The 19,008-nt window shown below is 39.8% G+C and overlaps 1 protein-coding gene and 1 long non-coding RNA gene across 5 annotated transcripts in view; one reads left to right on the plus strand and one right to left on the minus strand.

Moving 5' to 3' along the window:
* Window positions 1–18,459, minus strand: part of LOC132430969 (uncharacterized) — a 68,190-nt gene extending 49,731 nt beyond the window's left edge. The window contains exon 1 of the long non-coding RNA XR_009520596.1: window positions 18,356–18,459. This is a non-coding gene — a long non-coding RNA (uncharacterized lncRNA). The remainder of the gene's footprint in view (window positions 1–18,355) is intronic.
* Window positions 18,460–18,558: 99 nt separating this feature from the next.
* The window catches only part of DMTF1 (cyclin D binding myb like transcription factor 1), a 43,700-nt gene continuing 43,250 nt past the window's right edge, over window positions 18,559–19,008 (plus strand). For all 4 annotated transcript variants that reach the window (XM_060020347.1, XM_060020348.1, XM_060020349.1 and 1 more), the window contains exon 1: window positions 18,559–18,693. The gene's annotated coding sequence lies outside the window, so the exon portion shown is untranslated. The remainder of the gene's footprint in view (window positions 18,694–19,008) is intronic.

Here is a 19,008-nt window from a genome sequence, read left to right on the forward strand (position 1 = left end):
AAGGTCCTCTTAGAAGAAATTCCTTGTGGAACAAGTTACATCTGCCCTTCTGATGTAAGCTGTGGAAGAAGAGACGTTAAAAATGTCTGGTCAACCAGGAAATGCAGAACATGACTCTGCCTCTTTGAGCTACTGGCGGAACTTCCATTTCCTGCCCAGATATTCAGGTAACCTCTATGTTACTAATTACTGACATGTAGAATTCAGGTAATTTCTATGACTATTTCGTATTATTAGTAATGTAATAAATATGGGAATATCTATTGCATCAACATTTCTTTTCTGCACCACCATGGCTTACAAGTGCTTGCATCAGTTATATTTTAAAATATGTTGAAAGTAATATGTAATAAGAATTTTCAGCTTCTAACCTATAAGATTTTCAAAATCCTAATCTTTTTAATCCTTCATCTCCTGTGAGAGGGCTCAACACCTCTGAACTGTGCCCTATTACCACTTCTGTGCCCTCTTGCCACTGTCTTATCTCTCCATCATTGGAAAGAACTCAGGTGGACACTCCACTTCAAGCCTTTTGAAACCCAGAAGCATCTCTGTAGTCTTTGGAATGCACTCTGCTGAGTTGCTTGTCTACTAAAAATACTGGTAATTTCCAGGTACATGTTTCCTTCAGTCTCCATTTCCTATGGTACAATTTTGTAAATTGGAATTCCAGTTCTGGGTATACATTCCATACCTCCCCAATTCCAAAATCTGTCACAAATAAATAAATAGATAAAAAGATAATGAACTATGACATGTACACATACTTTGTGCAAACTTTTATTATGTAAAATCAAATAGCACTTAATATAAATGCTATATGTTAACTATTCCTTTAGTATAATCATATCTTTGAGCTATTAATGAGTTTCTGTTCCTTCCTGCACTTTCTTATACCTGTTATCCTTCCCCCACCATAAACGCAGCTTTGATAGTTTTCCATGCTCTGATTCAGAGGAAGAACATACATACAGGCTAGAACTAAGAAGTCAATTAAATTTCTGAATGGATTTTTATAAATTTATGTGAGACCATATTGAAATCCAGAACTTTTCATCTTTAAGAGCCAGGAACTATAAAGGAAAAAAAAGGATTTTTGAGGATTCTAAAACCTTTCATTTAAAAAGTAAGAGAAGGAAAAAAAAAAAAAAAAAAAAAAAAAGTAAGAGAAGGGTCTAGACCACCTAGATCAGAGTTTATGTCATGAACCAGAGCATGGGGAAAATGTTAATGATATAAGAGCAGTTTTTCCAACCAAAAGGAAATTAAAACATTTATAAGCTAACAAGTGCTAATAGGTACCTGAGAAGGACCCCCCCATATGCTACTTCCTTCTTGGAGTCAAAATCCTAGATTAGAAGAGGAAAAAGAAATAGAAACCCCAGATAAGTCTGTGGGGATGCCAAAGAAGGAGGGAATACTTTCTGGCTTTTCAAGGTTTAATCCAAAAGACTCCATGTTCTGGTTAGCTAATGCTGAAAAAAAATTACTTTAAAACATAGTGGCTTCAAACAACAGTAATCATTTTATTATTACTCATAGTTTCTATGGATCAGAATTTTAGGAAAGGCTGGGATAGGCAGTTCCACCTTGCAGGTGTCTCATGCCTTTGCAGTCAGATAATGGTGGGCACTGTAACAATGGATGGAGGGTGCCAACAAATTCCTTCAAAAGGTGGACCCCAATTCCTATCCCCTTGAGTGTGGGTTTACCATAGTGACTTACTTCTAATAAATGGATTAAAATGTAAGTGACAATGTGTAACCTCTGAAACTAGGCCATTAAAGGCACTGCAGCATCCTTACTCTTGGATCACTTGCTCTTGGGGAAGCCAGTTGCCCTGTGCTTGAGGACACTCAAGCAGCTCTATGGAAAGGCCCACATAGTGGGAACTGAAGCCCCCAGCCAACAGCCAAGGATGAAGCCTCTTGCCAACAGCCATATGAGTAAGCCATCTGGGAACTAGATCTTTTAGACTCAGTCAAGCCTTCAGATGACTGAAGCTCCAGCTGACATCTTGATAGCAAGTTCATGAGAGTCCCTAAGAAAATCACCTAGCTAAGCCCTCTTGAATTCCTGACCCACAGAAACCGTGAGATAATAAATGCTTACTGTTTTAAGGCACTACATTTTGGGGTAATTTGTTAGGCAGCAACAGATAACTAATTTGGAGGGGAGGCTGGAGCAGCTAGGGGATCTCCAATCATCCTTCTTTTTTATGTTCTTAGTGCCTCTCCACGTGGTTTTTCTGAATGGGCTAGTTTGGGCTTCCTCACAGTATGGCAGGTGGACTGCTTATATAATGGCTGCTTACTTGTTGGCTGCCAGGTCTTTTATAATCTATCTTCAGAAATCATATAGCACCACTTCCTACATACTTTATTGGTTAAAAATGGCCACAAAACCTGTCCAGTTTAAATGGGAGAAGTCATACACCTCCACCTCTTGATGGGAGGAGTATCAAATTGTTTTATACGAAGAGCACATTAGATGGGAAATACTGTTGCAGCCATGTTTAGAAAATGCAGTTTTCCACATTGTAAGCCTTCCACATTTAAGCCAAGTACCACATCCAACAAGGCATTTGAATAACAGATTAACAGAGTTATAAATTTAGGAGTCATCAGTGTATAGAGAGCAACTGTAGCCACTGGAGTGGATGACATCACTTAGAAAGAGGATAGTGTGAGGAAGAGATGTAGGCCTAGGAGGTCACCATGAAGAACTCTGAAATTTAAAAGCCAGGCCAACTAAGAAGCATTTGGAGAGGTAGAAGGAATGCCAGAGTATTGTATCTCAAAGCCAAGAAAAAAAGAGTATTCAAAGAAGAATGACATAGTCATTTAAGGAGCAAATGCTGCTGAAAATTAAGGTAAATGATAATAGAATATTTTCATGGATTTAACAATGTGGAAGTCATTAATGATCTTCAGAGGCATCTTGGAGGCAGAAACCAGGCTATAATGGTTGAAAACACAGAAGGAATGAGCATAGTCCTGCGAGGGAGATGAGATCAAAAAACACAAAAGAAGGGATTAACGAAAAGAGTCCTTCCCAGAACTTCTGCTGCCAGTGTCCTTGTCCTCACAGTGAGACACAGCCACCCTCCACCTCCGCAGGAGACCCTCCAACACTAGCAGTTATAAGGTGCTTTCCTGAGAGCAGATTTTGAAAACTGAATGGCATTAGAGATCCAAAGAAGAAGATGCAGTGTGGAGAAGAGAGCTACTAGAGGAGAAGAGAGCTACTAGAGGAGAAGAGAGCTACTAGAGGAGAAGAAAGCTACTAGAAGAAAAGATAAACTGAAGGCCCTTCAAGTCACCATATACTTGCTAATAGTTCTCCTCCATCATGTGTTGCAAAATACATCTACACGTGGAACAACTCCTACAGAACACCTACTGAACGCTGGCAGAAGACCTCAGACCTCCCAAAAGGCAAGAAACTCCCCACGTACCTGGGTAGGGCAAAAGAAAAAAGAATAAACAGAGACAAAAGAATACGGACGGGACCTGCACCAGTGGGAGGGAGCTGTGAAGGAGGAAAGGTTTCCACACACTAGGAAGCCCCTTCGTGGGCAGAGACTGCGGATGGTGGAGGGGGAAGCTTCAGAGCCGCAGAGGAGAGTGCAGCAACAGGGGTGCGGAGGGCAAAGCGGAGAGATTCCCGCACAGAGGACCGGTGCCGACCGGCACTCACCAGCCCGAGGCTAGTCTGCTCACCCGCCGGGGCGAGCAGGGCTAGGAGCTGAGGCTCGGGCTTCAGTTGGAGCACAGGGAGAGGACTGGGGTTGGCAGCGTGAACACAACCTGAAGGGGTTAGTGTGCCACGGCTAGCCGGGAGGGAGTCCGGGAAAAGTCTGGACCTGTTGAAGAGGCAAGAGACTCTTTCTTCCCTCTTTGTTTCCTGGTGCACAAGGAGAGGGGATTAAGAGCGCTGCTTAAAGGAGCTCCAGAGATGGGCGCGAGCCGCGGCTAAAACCGCGCACCCCAGAGACGGGCATGAGACGCTAAGGCTGCTGCTGCCGCCACCAAGAAGCCTGTGTGCGAGCACAGGTCACTACCCACACCCCTCTTCCAGGGAGCCTGTGCAGCCCGCCACTGCCAGGGTCCCGGGATCCAGGGACAACTTTCCCGGAGATAACACATGGCGCGCCTCAGGCTGGTGCAACGTTATACCAGCCTCTGCCGCCGCAGGCTCGCCCCACATCCGTACTGCTCCCTCCCCACGGCCTGAGTGAGCCAGAGTCCCCGAATCAGTGTCTCCTTTAACCCCGTCCTGTCTGAACGAAGAACAGATGCCCTCCGGCAACCTACACGCAGAAGTGGGGCCAAATCCAAAACTGAACCCCAGGAGCTGTGCAAACAAAGAAGAAAAAGGGAAATCTCTCCCAGCAGCCTCAGGAGCAGCGGATTAAATCTCCACAATCAACTTGATGTACCCTACATCTGTGGAATACCTGAATAGACAACAAATCATCCTAAATTGAGGAGGTGGACTTTGAGAGCAAGATTTATTATTTTTTCCCCTATTCCTCTTTTTGTGAGTGTGTATGTGTATGCTTCTGTGTGAGATTTTGTCTGTATAGCTTTGCTTTCACCATTTGTCCCAGGGTTCTATCCATCCGTTTTTTATTTATTATATTTTCACTTAAAAAAATTTTTTTTTCTTAATTTTTTTTTATTTTAATTATTTTATTTTATTTTATTTTATCCTCTTTCTTTCTATTTTTTCTCCCTTTTATTCTGAGCCGTGTGGATGAAAGGCTCTTGGTGCTGCAGCCAGGAGTCAGTGCTGTGCCTCTGAGGTGGGAGAGCCAACTTCAGGACACTAGTCCACAAGACACCTCTCAGCTCCATGTAATATCAAACGGTGAAAATCTCCGAGAGATTGCCATCTCAATACCAAGACTCAGCTCCACTCCACGACCAGCAAGCTACAGTGCAGGACACCCTATGCCAAACAACCAGCAAGACAGGAACACAACCCCACCCATTAGCACACAGGCTGCTTAAAATCACAATAAGTCCACAGACACCCCAAAACACACCAAAACGTCCACCAGACGTGGACCTGCCCACCAGAAAGACAAGATCCAGCCTCACCCACCAGAACACAGGCACTAGTCCCCTCCACCAGGAAGCCTACACAACCCGCTGAACCAACTTTAGCCACTGGGGACAGACACCAAAAACAACAGGAACTACGAACCTGCAGCCTAAAAAAGGAGACCCCAAACACAGTAAGATAAGCAAAATGAGAAGACAGAAAAACACACAGCAGATGAAGGAGCAACATAAAAACCCACCAGACCTAACAAATGAAGAGGAAATAGGCAGTCTACCTGAAAAAGAATTCAGAATAATGATAGTAAAGATGATCCAAAATCTTGGAAATAGAATAGACAAAATGCAAGAAACACTTAACAGGACCTAGAAGAACTAAAGATGAAACAAGCAACGATGAACAACACAATAAATGAAACTAAAAATACTCTAGAAGGGATCAATAGCAGAATAACTGAGGCAGAAGAACGGATAAGTGACCTGGAAAATAAAATAGTGGAAATAACTACTGCAGGGCAGAATAAAGAAAACAGAATGAAAAGAACTAAGGACAGCCTCAGAGACCTCTGGGACAACATTAAACGCACCAACATTCGAATTATAGGGGTTCCAGAAGAAGAAGAGAAAAAGAAAGGGACTGAGAAAATATTTGAAGAGATTATAGTTGAAAATTTCCCTAATATGGGAAAGGAAATAGTTAATCAAGTCCAGGAAGCACAGAGAGTCCCATACAGGATAAATCCAAGGAGAAACACGCCAAGACACATATTAATCAAACTGTAAAAAATTAATTACAAAGAAAACATATTAAAATCAGCAAGGGAAAAATAACACACAAGGGAATCCCCATAAGGTTAACAGCTGATCTTTCAGCAGAAACTCTGCAAGCCAGAAGGGACTGGCAGGACATGTTTAAAGTGATGAAGGAGAAAAACCTACAACCAAGATTACTCTACCCAGCAAGGAACTCATTCAGATTTAATGGAGAAATTAAAACCTTTACAGACAAGCAAAAGCTGAGAGAGTTCAGCACCACCAAACCAGCTCTACAACAAATGCTAAAGGATCTTCCCTAGGCAAGAAACACAAGAGAAGGAAAAGACCTATAAAAACAAACCCAAAACAATTAAGAGAACATACATATTGATAATTACCTTAAATGTAAATGGATTAAATGCTCCCACCAAAAGACACAGACTGGCTGAATGGATACAAAAACAAGACCCATTTTTTGCTGTCTACAAGAGACCCACTTCAGACCTAGAGACACATACAGACTGAAAGTAAGGGGATGGAAAAAGATATTCCATGCAAATGGAAACCAAAAGAAAGCTGGAGTAGCAATTCTCATATCAGACAAAAGAGACTTTAAAATAAAGACTATTAAAAGAGACAAAGAAGGACACTACATAATGATCAAGGGATTGACCCAAGAAGAAGATATAACAACTATATATGCACCAACATAGGAGCACCTCAATGCATAAGGCAAATACTAACAGCCATAAAAGGAGAAATCGACAGTAACACAATCATAGTAGGGGAATTTAACATCCCACTTTCACCAATGGACAGATCATCCAAAATTAAAATAAATAAGGAAACACACGCTTTAAATGATACATTAAACAAGATGGACTTAATTGATATTTATAGGACATTCCATCCAAAAACAACAGAATACACATTTTTCTCAAGTGCTCATGGAACATTCTCTAGGATAGATCATACCTTGGGTCACAAATCAAGCCTCGGTAAATTTAAGAAAATTGAAATTGTATCAAGTATCTTTTCCAACCACAATTCTATGAGACTAGATATCAATTACAGGAAAAGAACTGTAAAAAATACAAACACATGGAGGCTAAACAATACACTACTTAATAACGAAGTGATCACTGAAGAAATCAAAGAGGAAATCAAAAAATACCTAGAAACAAATGACAATGGAGACACGGCAACCCAAAACCTATGGGATGCAGCAAATGCAGTTCTAAGGGGGAAGTTTATAGCAATACAATCCTACCTTAAGAAACAGGAAACATCTTGAATAAACAACCTAACCTTGCACCTAAAGCAATTAGAGAAAGAAGAACAAAAAAACCCAAAGTTAGCAGAAGGAAAGAAATCATAAAGATCAGATCAGAAATAAATGAAAAAGAAATGAAGGAAATGATAGCAAAGATCAACAAAACTAAAAGCTGGTTTGTTGAGAAGATAAACAAAATTGATAAACCATTAGCCAGACTCATCAAGAAAAAAAGGGAGAAGACTTAAATCAATAGAATTAGAAATGAAAAAGGAGGAGTAACAACTAACACTGCAGAAATACAAAAAAACATGAGAGATTACTACAAGCAACTCTATGCCAATAAAATGGACAACCTGGAAGAAATGGACAAATTCTTAGAAAGGCACAACCTGCCAAGACTGAATCAGGAAGAAACAGAAAATATAAACAGACCAATCACAAGCACTGAAATTGAAACTGTGATTAAAAACCTTCCAACAAACAAAAGCCCAGGACCAGATGGCTTCACAGGCGAATTCTATCAAACATTTAGAGAAGAGCTAACACCTATCCTTCTCAAACTCTTCCAAAATTTACCAGAGGGAGGAACACTCCCAAACTCATTCTACGAGGCCACCATCACCCTGATGTCAAAACCAGACAAACACGTCACAAAGAAAGAAAACTACAGGGCAATATCACTGATGAACATAGATGCAAAAATCCCCAACAAAATACTAGCAAACAGAATCCAACAGCACATTAAACGGATCATACACCATGATCAAGTGGGGTTTATTCCAGGAATGCAAGGATTCTTCAATATACGTAAATCAATCAACGTGATACACCATATTAACAAACTGAAGGAGAAAAACCATATGGTCATCTCAATAGATGCAGAGAAAGCTTTCAACAAAATTCAACACCCATTTATGATAAAAACCCTGCAGGAAGTAGGTAGAGTGGGAAATTTCCTCAACATAATAAAGGCCATATACGACAAACCCACAGCCAACATCGTCCTCAATGGTGAAAATCTGAAACCATTTCCACTAAGATCAGGAACAAGACAAGGTTGCCCACACTCACCACTCTTATTCAACATAGTGTTGGAAGATTTAGCCACAGCAATCAGAGAAGAAAAGGAAATAAAAGGAATCCAAATCGGAAAAGAAGAGGTAAAGCTGTCACTGTTTGCAGATGACATGATACTATACATAGAGAATCCTAAAGATGCTACCAGAAAAGTACTAGAGCTAATCAATGAATTTGGTAAAGTAGCAGGATACAAAATTAAAGCACAGAAATCTCTTGCATTCCTATACACTAATGATGAAAAATCTGAAAGTGAAATCAAGAAAACACTCCCATTTACCATTGCAACAAAAAGAATATCTAGGAATAAACCTACCTAAGGAGACAAAAGACCTGTATGCAGAAAATTATAAGACACTGATGAAAGAAATTAAAGATGATACAAATAGATGGAGAGATATACCATGTTCTTGGATTGGAAGAATCAACATTGTGAAAATGACTCTACTACCCAAAGCAATATACAGATTCAATGCAATCCCTATCAAACTACCACTGGCATTTTTCACAGAACTAGAACAAAAAATTAACAATTTGTATGGAAACACAAAAGACCCCGAATAGCCAAAGCAATCTTGAGAACATAAAACGGAGCTGGAGGAATCAGGATCCCGCACTTCAGACTATACTACAAAGCTACAGTAATCAAGACAGTATGGTACTCGCACAAAAACAGAAAAATAGCTCAATGGAACGGGATAGAGAGCCCAGAGATAAACCCATGCACATATGGTCACCTTATCTTTGATAAAGGAGGCAGGAATGTACAGTGGAGAAAGGACAACCTCTTCAATAAGTGGTGCTGGGAAAACTGGACAGGTACATGTAAAAGTATGAGATTAGATCACTCCCTAACACCATACACAAAAATAAGCTCAAAATGGATTAAAGACCTAAATGTAAGGCCAGAAACTATCAAACTCTTAGAGGAAAACATAGGAGAACACTCTATGACATAAATCACAGCAACATCCTTTTTCACCCACCTCCTAGAGAAATGGAAATAAAAACAAAAATAAACAAATGCGACCTAATGAAACTGCAAAGCTTTTGCACAGCAAAGGACACCATAAACAAGACCAAAAGACAACCCTCAGAATGGGAGAAAATATTTGCAAATGAAGCAACTGACAAAGGATTAATCTCCAAAATTTACAAGCAGCTCATGCAGCTCAATAACAAAAAAAACAAACAACCCAATCCAAAAATGGGCAGAAGACCTAAATAGACATTTCTCCAAAGAAGATATACAGAGTGCCAACAAACACATGAAAGAATGCTCAACATCATTAATCATTAGAGAAATGCAAATCAAAACTACAATGAGATATCATCTCACACCAGTCAGAATGGCCATCATCAAAAAGTCTAGAAACAGTAAATGCTGGAGAGGGGGGGAGAAAAGTGAACACTCTTGCACTGCTGGTGGGAATGTGAATTGGTACAGCCACTATGGAGAACAGTATGGAGGTTCCTTAAAAAACTACAAATAGAACTACCATATGACCCAGCAATCCCACTACTGGGCATATACCCTGAGAAAACCGTAATTCAAAAAGAGTCATGTACCAAAATGTTCATTGCAACTCTATTTACCATAGCCAGGAGATGGAAACAACCTAAGTGTCCATCATCGGATGAATGGATAAAGAAGATGTGGCACATATATACAATGGAATATTACTCAGCCATAAAAAGAAACGAAATTGAGCTATTTGTAATGAGGTGGATGGACCTAGAGTCTGTCATACAGAGTGAAGTAAGTCAGAAAGAGAAAGACAAATGCCGTATGCTAACACATATATATGGAATTTAAGAAAAAAAAATGTCATGAAAAACCTAGGAGTAAGATAGGAATAAAGACACAGACCTATTAGAGAATGGACTTGAGGATATGGGGACAGGGAAGGGTAAACTGTGACAAAGTGAGAGAGTGGCATGGACATATATACACTACCAAACGTAAAATAGATAGGGGGAAGCAGCCACATAGAACAGGGAGATCAGCTAGGTGCTTTGTGACCACCTAGAGGGGTGGGATAGGGAGGTTGGGAGGGATGGAGACGCAAAAGGGAAGAGATATGGGAACATATGTATACGTACAACTGATTCACTTTGTTATAAAGCAGAAACTAACACACCATTGTAAAGCAATTATACTCCAATAAAGATGTAAAAAAAAAAAAGAAGTGATTAGCTTTGAATAAGAGAAGGAACATCTCTAGGATTGTAGGAAAGGAGTTTAGGATGAGCTCAGATGAGCACATAAGCAGGGGCGGGGGCGGGGGGCAGCAGGCTGCTGAGGAAGTTAATGCTTAAAAGTCTCTGTAAAGGTAATTTGTTGACAAAGTAGAAGGAATAGCTATTAAGAGTCTGAGGAGGTCCCTGAAGGCATGTTGCTTAGGAAATGACAGACTCATTCATTGCAAACCTATAGTGTATAATCTATGACTTTCAAAAAAGTTACTTGGGGTTGAATTTCACCTTTTGTTTGCTTAAGCAACAATAAAAAGAAGTGAATTCAACCATTTTGATTCCTATTTTAAATATAATAAAAATAAAATATCTGATAATATCAGATTTTCCTACCAAATGAATACGGAAAGGGTAGGAGAACACTGGTCACTTATTGCATCCTACCATTAGGTATAAGCCACCTATCCTAGGACTATCTAATTTCTAAATCCTTCCCTCAATTTATTACTTTATAAAAGTGTAGTTGTGATGACGAAAGAGGTAGGAAAGCCCTAAAAGCAGAGGGTTTCAGGTTTATTTTCATTTTTACCCATTGCAAGAGACAGACTGCTTATACTATACCTACTAGGACCTTTTCAAATAACACAGTTATTTATAACATTATATATGAGGCACTGTTGTATCACATATTTCCCTGCAATTGGTCTACAATGGTAAAGCAGCATGGGTTCTTCTGAGACTCTTGTGAAAATTTATTACAGGCTCAAGATCAAGAGTGTGCTCAACAGAGAATGATTCCACAGCAGATGGCTCTTTGGAAAAGGAAAAGAGAGAAAAGACTGCAGTATCATGTGAAAATGGGCTCTTGTTCAACAAAAATGAGCTTATCCAATTATAATGGAAATAGAGAAAGAAGTAACAAAGGCTGTAATAGCCTTATGTCTTGCTACACCAGGTTGAACCATCACAGACTAAAATTCAGCATAAATGTAACCTGGTAAGAAACATAAAAGACACAGGAAGAAAACATTAGTGATACTCTCACTGCTGAAGTTACATATCTTTTTTTACCCTAGGTTTGCTAATATAATACTGCTGCAGTGGCTACAATTATTTGATTATATATAATAATAATATTCACAAGTCTGAAAGATGGCCCATAGAAACTCCACTTTCCTAATCCTGTTATTCCCAATTTCATTCAACAATTATATGTTACATGTCTTCACCAGGTCTGTCCACTTAAGGTGCAGTTGTTATAACAAAGGTATTATGCTCTGGAATTTAATTTACTATGGTTATATTTAATATAAGATAGATATTCTTTATGAAACAGAAACAGACTCACAGACATAAGAGAACAGACTAGTGGTTGCCAAGTGGGGGTGAGGGTGGGGAAGGGAAGGATTGGGAGTTTGGGGTTAGCAGATGCAAACTATTATATATAGGAGGGATAAACAACAACGTCCTCCTGTATAGCACAGGGAACTATATTCAATACCCTGTGATAAACCATAACGGAAAAGGATATGAAAAAGAATGTATATATATGTATAACAATCACTTTGCTGTAGAGCAGAAATTAACACAACATTGTAAATCAACTATACTTCAATTAAATAAATTTTTTTAATATATATATATAAATATATATATAATGTAGATATTCTTAAATTAGGTAGGTATTATAAGACTAGGTTGATATATTTCAGGTAATTTTGGGGGAGGAATAGCTTGCTTGAAAAACAGTGTTTCCTACTGAGTTTAGATTTTACCTCCAACAATTTCAGGTCAAGAAAAACCTTTACCTTGCATGTGTCTGTATGTATCAGTTGCGTGTATATTAAGGCTAACCAATGCATCCTTAAGTAAGAGGCCATATCACTTTCTCTAGTGCTTAAAACACTTTTGCCCAGAAACATGAAAACAGGCCAATTTCCAAGAAACAGTTTCAGAGAAACAAAAAATGTAAAACAATGGAACTTATGATATCCCTTTCCATACCTTTCAGCAATAGACTGCCACTATGAAACACAATTTAAAATAAGTTTAAAAGATATCTAGAAAGACTACTTGCTAGCTATTATGATTTCAATATAAATCTTAATATATTAAAGAATTTTTTATATCCCAATCCTCTTCACTGAAATAAAATTGTTGCCCTAAGAAATCCTACTCAACAAATAAGGCAACAATTCTCTTTTCCTGCTTTTTATTATTTCTTGTTACGATGGATAAAGACAAATAATAATATCTGACATTTTTGAGCACCTACTATTTGCCAGATATGTTTCAAAATGCTTTGACTAAGCAAGACCGAGAAATTGGTCCATCTTTCCTAATATTTGCAGTTTAGATCAATCTGATGATACTAAGTGATTTGATTCATATTTTGTCTTAATGCCTCATTGATTTGTTAATTATGAGCAAGTTTCATGGGCAGTTGCAATAATTTAGTAAATTGCAAGAGTTAACTAAGAGTTTTATACAAAGACACGTTAGAAAAAAACTACTATAATGTAAGCTCCTCCATCCCTTGTCTCTCTTGACCACTACCATATTCCCTATGCCTAGGACAGTGCTCAATACAAAGGACATGCTCACGAAGGTCTGCTGAACGAAAGGAAGGAATGGATGTATCACAAATGTGCAAACTCCTGCAAGCTATAAAGGTTATGCAGGTTCCTTGTTTCTTTCTCTGTCACTGCATATTCTGGGCAAGGGAATTAGATATACATCAAATAAAAGAGAAGGGAATTAATCAATGACAAGTCATTAAATGTGAGAGGGCCTTTCACATTTGAATTTCAAAGCATAATCCCTTTGGTTTTACTATTGTTGAGGCTTGTCATTTGTCTACCACAGCTTATTACTAACAAATTAAAGGCACAGAATTCCCATCTACTGTTGTAGATACTGGTCTGGGAAAAAAAAAAAAATCTTGCTGAACAATAAGGACATCTGCTGGTTAAAATGCAACACTTCTATCCTTAAAATACTGCATCTAGATGGACAAGATTTGGGTAATAAAGTTTAGAATAAGTCCAAACTTGTGCCATCTTGTTAAAATAACCTCTTTCTACTAAAGTAATAATAAAGGTAACATTTGTTTGTTTCATTCCAGAGTTGCCCGAGTAGTGACACTATCTGAAAAAAGACTGAGCTCTCCTGCCAAAAAATAAAAATGGCTAGGTTTCTGATCTCCTGGCTTAAGACACAATTATCTTTGAACTCAACAAACATCTAAGTGTCTGCTAAGTTAAGGTAGCGTACCAGATGCTGGCAAACTGAAGCTATAAGACACGGCAGAGGCAGCAGATGGTCCAGCCTTAGGGGAATGGGGTTAAACTCAGTTAACATCAGCAAGAGACTGAGCCTAATACTTACCAGCACTGTGCTCTCACCATTTTATAAACATTATAGACCAGTTGCTTTCTACAAACACACTCTTTCCCACACTACCTGAACAAATGCCTTCCTACCTCCCGCCCCCTACTCTGGTAATTTGTCACCTTTCCAGTCCCTGCTCAAGTGTCTTCTCAGAAAACCCAGCTCTGAACTCCCTACACAAAGTTCACCTTCAGAGTTCAGAACTTACCACACTGGCAAATTACCGGTTGATTTACCAATATATGGTCCCTCTCCCTTCTAGGCCAGACTATAAAGGAAGAGATATTTGAATCTGGGTTCAAACATTCTCCCAATTTTAGTAAAGTAACTTAACTGTTTCTGTTTCATTTTGCCCACAAAATTTTCAAGGACAGAATGAAAACTTCCATCCTCACTTGCTGGGAAGATCTGAAGTCTTAGTTCTCCATTCTCCTAACTGGAAGAACCAATTTTTGCTAATGTTCCATGAATAGGCCTCAGTAAAGCTCTACTGCAAAAGAAAATTAAGTGAAGAGGTAACCAGGCTGAAAGATTAAAAGAGGTGTAGGGATGAGACACTGACATGAAATGGAGAGCAGGAAAGGGGTTACGAGATGGAGTGCCGTAAGTCCCAGACAAAAGCCTGGAGGAGGAATCTCAGACAGAAGAGGACTTGGAAGAGCCTGATGTGTTGGCCTAACTAGGGACAGTTTGCTCATTCCTCTATTAGCACAGGAATCCCCATCAGCTTGCCGGAAATTCTGGCAGGGCTTCCAGTGCATACACATCAGTTGTATTAATAGGACTCAAAGACTGTGTAGAAAGAAAATGGGCTACTCAATAATTATATTTTTCATTTACTTTGAACAGAAGTCCTTGGAAACATCTCTTTATTCTGAATCATGACATCCAGGACATGAGACAATCATTAAACAATAAAACCAGCCTCTCAGTATTTGAAACACTTTTATATTAACATTATCAACCTTTCAAAAAAGGAAGGTCATTTCATCAATATTCTATTGCTGATGAGGTTCATGAAAGTGTTATAAAAAATCTGGAGTCCAACAGAGCTAATCATAACTAGCAAATGCAGTAAATACCATAACTGTGCTATACTTTTATAATACCTTCTATTTATGAAAGAACTATTTTTCACTTTTTTCTACAAAATAATTACTAATTAGGTAAATCCTAGGATAATATTAAAAATCTCATGCATTCCCTAGGTACATACTAAGTAGTGAGGTAGGAAACACCGAGAATTATAATTGCAGAAAGTTGCTCTAGGTTTAAACTTTGGATAGTCTTACATTGATAATACATGTTAAAGATATAGAGGTGTTACTATTATAGGTTTACTTTTAAAATTATGTATTAAAACTAATACTAAAATATACTTGTTTTCCCCAAGTAAACACCAATTGACCTTGGGAAAAGGTAATTATGAAAGAAACTCACCCAGAAGGGAAGAATTAATTATGAGGATGCACTTGACTTTTTTTAGGGAATTAACAGCAAAGTGCAGACTAACCTAAGATTTTTCAGAAGAGAATGGGTAGCAACTGTAATTTAGATACCACTCTCTTATGCCTCAGTGAAAAAGAATCCTACAGGGTAATGCTTTGTGGAAAATGTAGCTAATTAAGAACCAATTCCTCATAAATGGTAATGTTAACAACTTTACCTATGTAACTATTATATCATTAGAACTCCACTTTGAGTAATTTAATTGCTTTTCTGGTTCACGGGTTTATTAGTTTCCGTATTTAAGTGCTTACTACATATGACAGGCTCTGTGCAAAGCATGTTGCCTACATTATTCTGGGAGATAGATTTTAGCATCCCCACTTTTCAAAAGCAAACGAAGCTTAAAGATGCGAAGTACCATACCCACCGCTAAGCAATAAAGTCAAGATTCACACTCGGGTCTGAGTTCAACATCTATACCACAACACTCTCCTGCCTCGTGGTGTTGGTTACCTATTATTTATATACTCATTTAAAAACTGAACGATATATGCCATAACCACAGTGGGATGCAGCGATTACCACAAACTGGTAATAAAGTTAGATGCAATAAAATGCTGCTCTTGACAGTTATTTTTGAAAATTGGTCAAATGTGTCCTTCTTCCAGTTCAGTAAAGACTCTGGAAACTGGTTGTAATAATTTTTCATTATAAAAAGACTGTTGCCGAAGTGTACTTTTTGAGCTGCAGAAGGGTAGTTCAGAGCATAGGCTCTGGAGCTGAGGCTTTCATTCTGACTCTACCATTTATTTGCTGTTTCCTTGGACACATTCCTTCACTTTTTTGGTTCTTGTCTAAAATGGGAATCATTTGTAGTAACTATACTGAAGCTTTGGCACTTGTGAACATTAAATGTGTTTAATATACGTAAAGCATTTAAATGACACATAAGCACTCCAAAAATGTTAGCTAACCTTGTCCAAATCCAGGCCCTTTTATATTTTCTTCTTTTTAAATAGACCTTATTTGGGGGGACAGTTTAAGATTCACAGCAAAATTGAGGGGAAGACACAGAGACTTCCCACATCGTCGCTGCCCTACACATGAACATTATCAACATACCCCACCGCAGTGGTACATTTATTTGCAAATGATGAACCAACACTGATATATCATTAACAACCAAAGTCCGTGGGTTACATTAGGGTTCACTATCTGTGTTGTACATTGTATGGGTTTTGATAAATGTATAATGCCATGTATCTACCATTACAGCATTATACAAAATCATTTCGCTGCCTTAAAAAATCCTCTGTGCTCCACCTATTTCTCTTCCTCTGGCCTCAAACCCTGGCAACTACTGGTCTTTTTACTATCTCCATAGTTTTGCCCTTTCCATAAAGTCAGATAGTTGGAATCATTCAGTAGTTAGCCTTTTCAGATAGACTTCTTTCACTTAGTGGCGTGCATTTAAGATTCCTCCACATCTTTTCACGGCTCGACAGCTCAATTCTTTTTAGCACTGAATACTCGATTGTATGGATGTACCACAGTTTATCCATTTACCTATTGAAGCACATCTTGGTTGCTTCTAAGTTTTGGCAATTACAATGAAGTTGGTATAAATATCTCTGTGCAGCTTTTTATGTGGAGGTAAGGTTTCAACTATTTGGGGTAAATATCAAGGAGCAATTAATGGATCACATGGTAAGAATATGCTTAGCTCTGTAAGAAACCACCAAACTGTCTTCCAAAGTGGTTGTACCATTCTGCATTCCCTCTATCAATGAATGAGAGTTCCTATTGCTCCAAAGCGTCATCGGCCCTTGGTGTTGTCAGCGTTTGGGATTTTAGCACTTCTAATTGGTGTGTGATGGTATTTCGTTTTACACTCTCTTTTATGAAATGCAACATTTATGAGTGAGACAGTTACCCCAAAGAATAGATAATGTGGACTACTGGTGAAAACTGTGTACATTTGGCTTAAAATCGAAACAAATATTTATCTAACTAAACCCATTTCAGTGTGTACTTTTTCCCCTTTCTTCAATGAATTAGTGTCACTTCCACGAAGTCTTCCAACAACATTTTGTATTCAAAAGAAACCGGGGTTGCAAAAAACATTTTTTTTAAAGCCAAAAGAGAGGAAAAGAAATCACTAAGCATTATCAACTTCATTAGTTAAGATCAATTCAAGACGTAGTATACACACTCTTGACGGTCTTCATTTGACCTTTACAACCGATGCTCACTACACTCCCATTGTGACAATGTAGTGTTAAGTCTACCCATAGTTGCTGGATGCAAGAACATTTGTCTAATCTAATTTCTAAACTCCTCTCATCCCACTAGCAAAAGAAAAGCAGCGTACAATAAATCAATTTTATAAACAAGTGAAATGAATCCTAAGAAGAGTTGTAACAGGGTTCTGACCACTAAAATCTTCGGAACTCTTTGGGAGATTGGGATTGACATATACACACTACTTTAAATAAAAGAGCTACGTAACGAGAACCTACTGTATAGCTCAGGGAACTCTATTCCCAACTCTGTAATGACCTATATGGGAACAGACTCTAAAAAAGAGTGGATACATGTACATGTATAACTGACTCGCTGTACAGCAGAAACTAACACAACATTGTAAATCAACTATACTCCAGTAAAAAAAATTAATTAAAAAAATTTTCAGGACTCTTTCAAAACAAAAATCTCTGCAGGAGTCTCTGGAAGCTTAAAGACTCTCTGGGGGCGGGGCCGAGCATTGGTCTTCCCTGAAAGCTCCCCAGCCTAGCTGAAGAGCATCCACTTTAGAAAAGCCGTGTTTTATAAGGCGTACTGTGCACTACAGAACAGCATATTCACACAGGATACATTTCACCAAGAATTGCATCATACGCCCAACGGGTAACACCTCTACGCGCCTACGGCAAGGCAGACCAAGTCAGAAGAGCCAGACATACAATTCCCGGTTATCGTCTGCACCCAGACCCCGCTTTCTAACAGTTCCACACGCGAGGCTCCCTCCGCTCCGAGGCCCAGAATAATTACGAAAGTCGGCTGGCGAGGCCCAACTGTCGCCGAGCCAGGAAAACCACAGTTGCGCCAAAGAAAGAAGGTCCTCCTTCATGGCAGCAGTCAGTACCTATTTCCTTGTAGGAGGAGGAGAAAAGAGCAGACAACGAACAACTCCCACTCAGACGGGTCTCGAAGCTCAAATAACCAAGGACCTTTTTTCGCGCTCCGACTTGGCCGGAAGTGACGCCACGGCCAGCGCGCAGGGCCGCCCCCAGGGAGAGGAGGCCGGGCGGGGGAGCGCGCGGGGGCTGGGGGCGGGGCGCGGCCGTAGCTCCGTTTCCGGTGGCTTGTCGCGCTCGCTCACTCCAGCTGCAGCCACTCTTGCCCGTGGCTGCTTCCTCCATCCTGGTATTTTTTGGAGCCTCCATCCTGGTTCTTCCAAAGTGCCCGGACCCAAAACAGGAAGTAAGTGCGATGGAAGCTTCAGGTCCCAGGCGCCGCTAGGGCCGCTCCGCCCAGTGGAGCCTGTCCGGCCCCCTTGCTGCCCGCCTGCTCTCGCCGGCCGGCGCCAGCTGCCGGCGCTCGGGCACCGCGGGCGGGGTGGGAGTTGGGCCTTCGTGACGCTGAAGCTGCAGTCCCCGCACGCTCACGCCAGGGCCTCCCTCTCGGGGCCGGGCCTGTGGCGGTGGCGTGGGCTGCAGAGCAGGGTAGCGAGCAGCCGCCGAGGCACAGCTAGCGATCCGGCGGGGGCGGAAAATGGCGGCGGCTTCGTAGGAGCTA

The sequence above is a fragment of the Delphinus delphis genome, chromosome 9 (assembly GCF_949987515.2).
Source record: "Delphinus delphis chromosome 9, mDelDel1.2, whole genome shotgun sequence".
In the NCBI taxonomy this organism is placed as follows: Eukaryota; Metazoa; Chordata; class Mammalia; order Artiodactyla; family Delphinidae; genus Delphinus; species Delphinus delphis.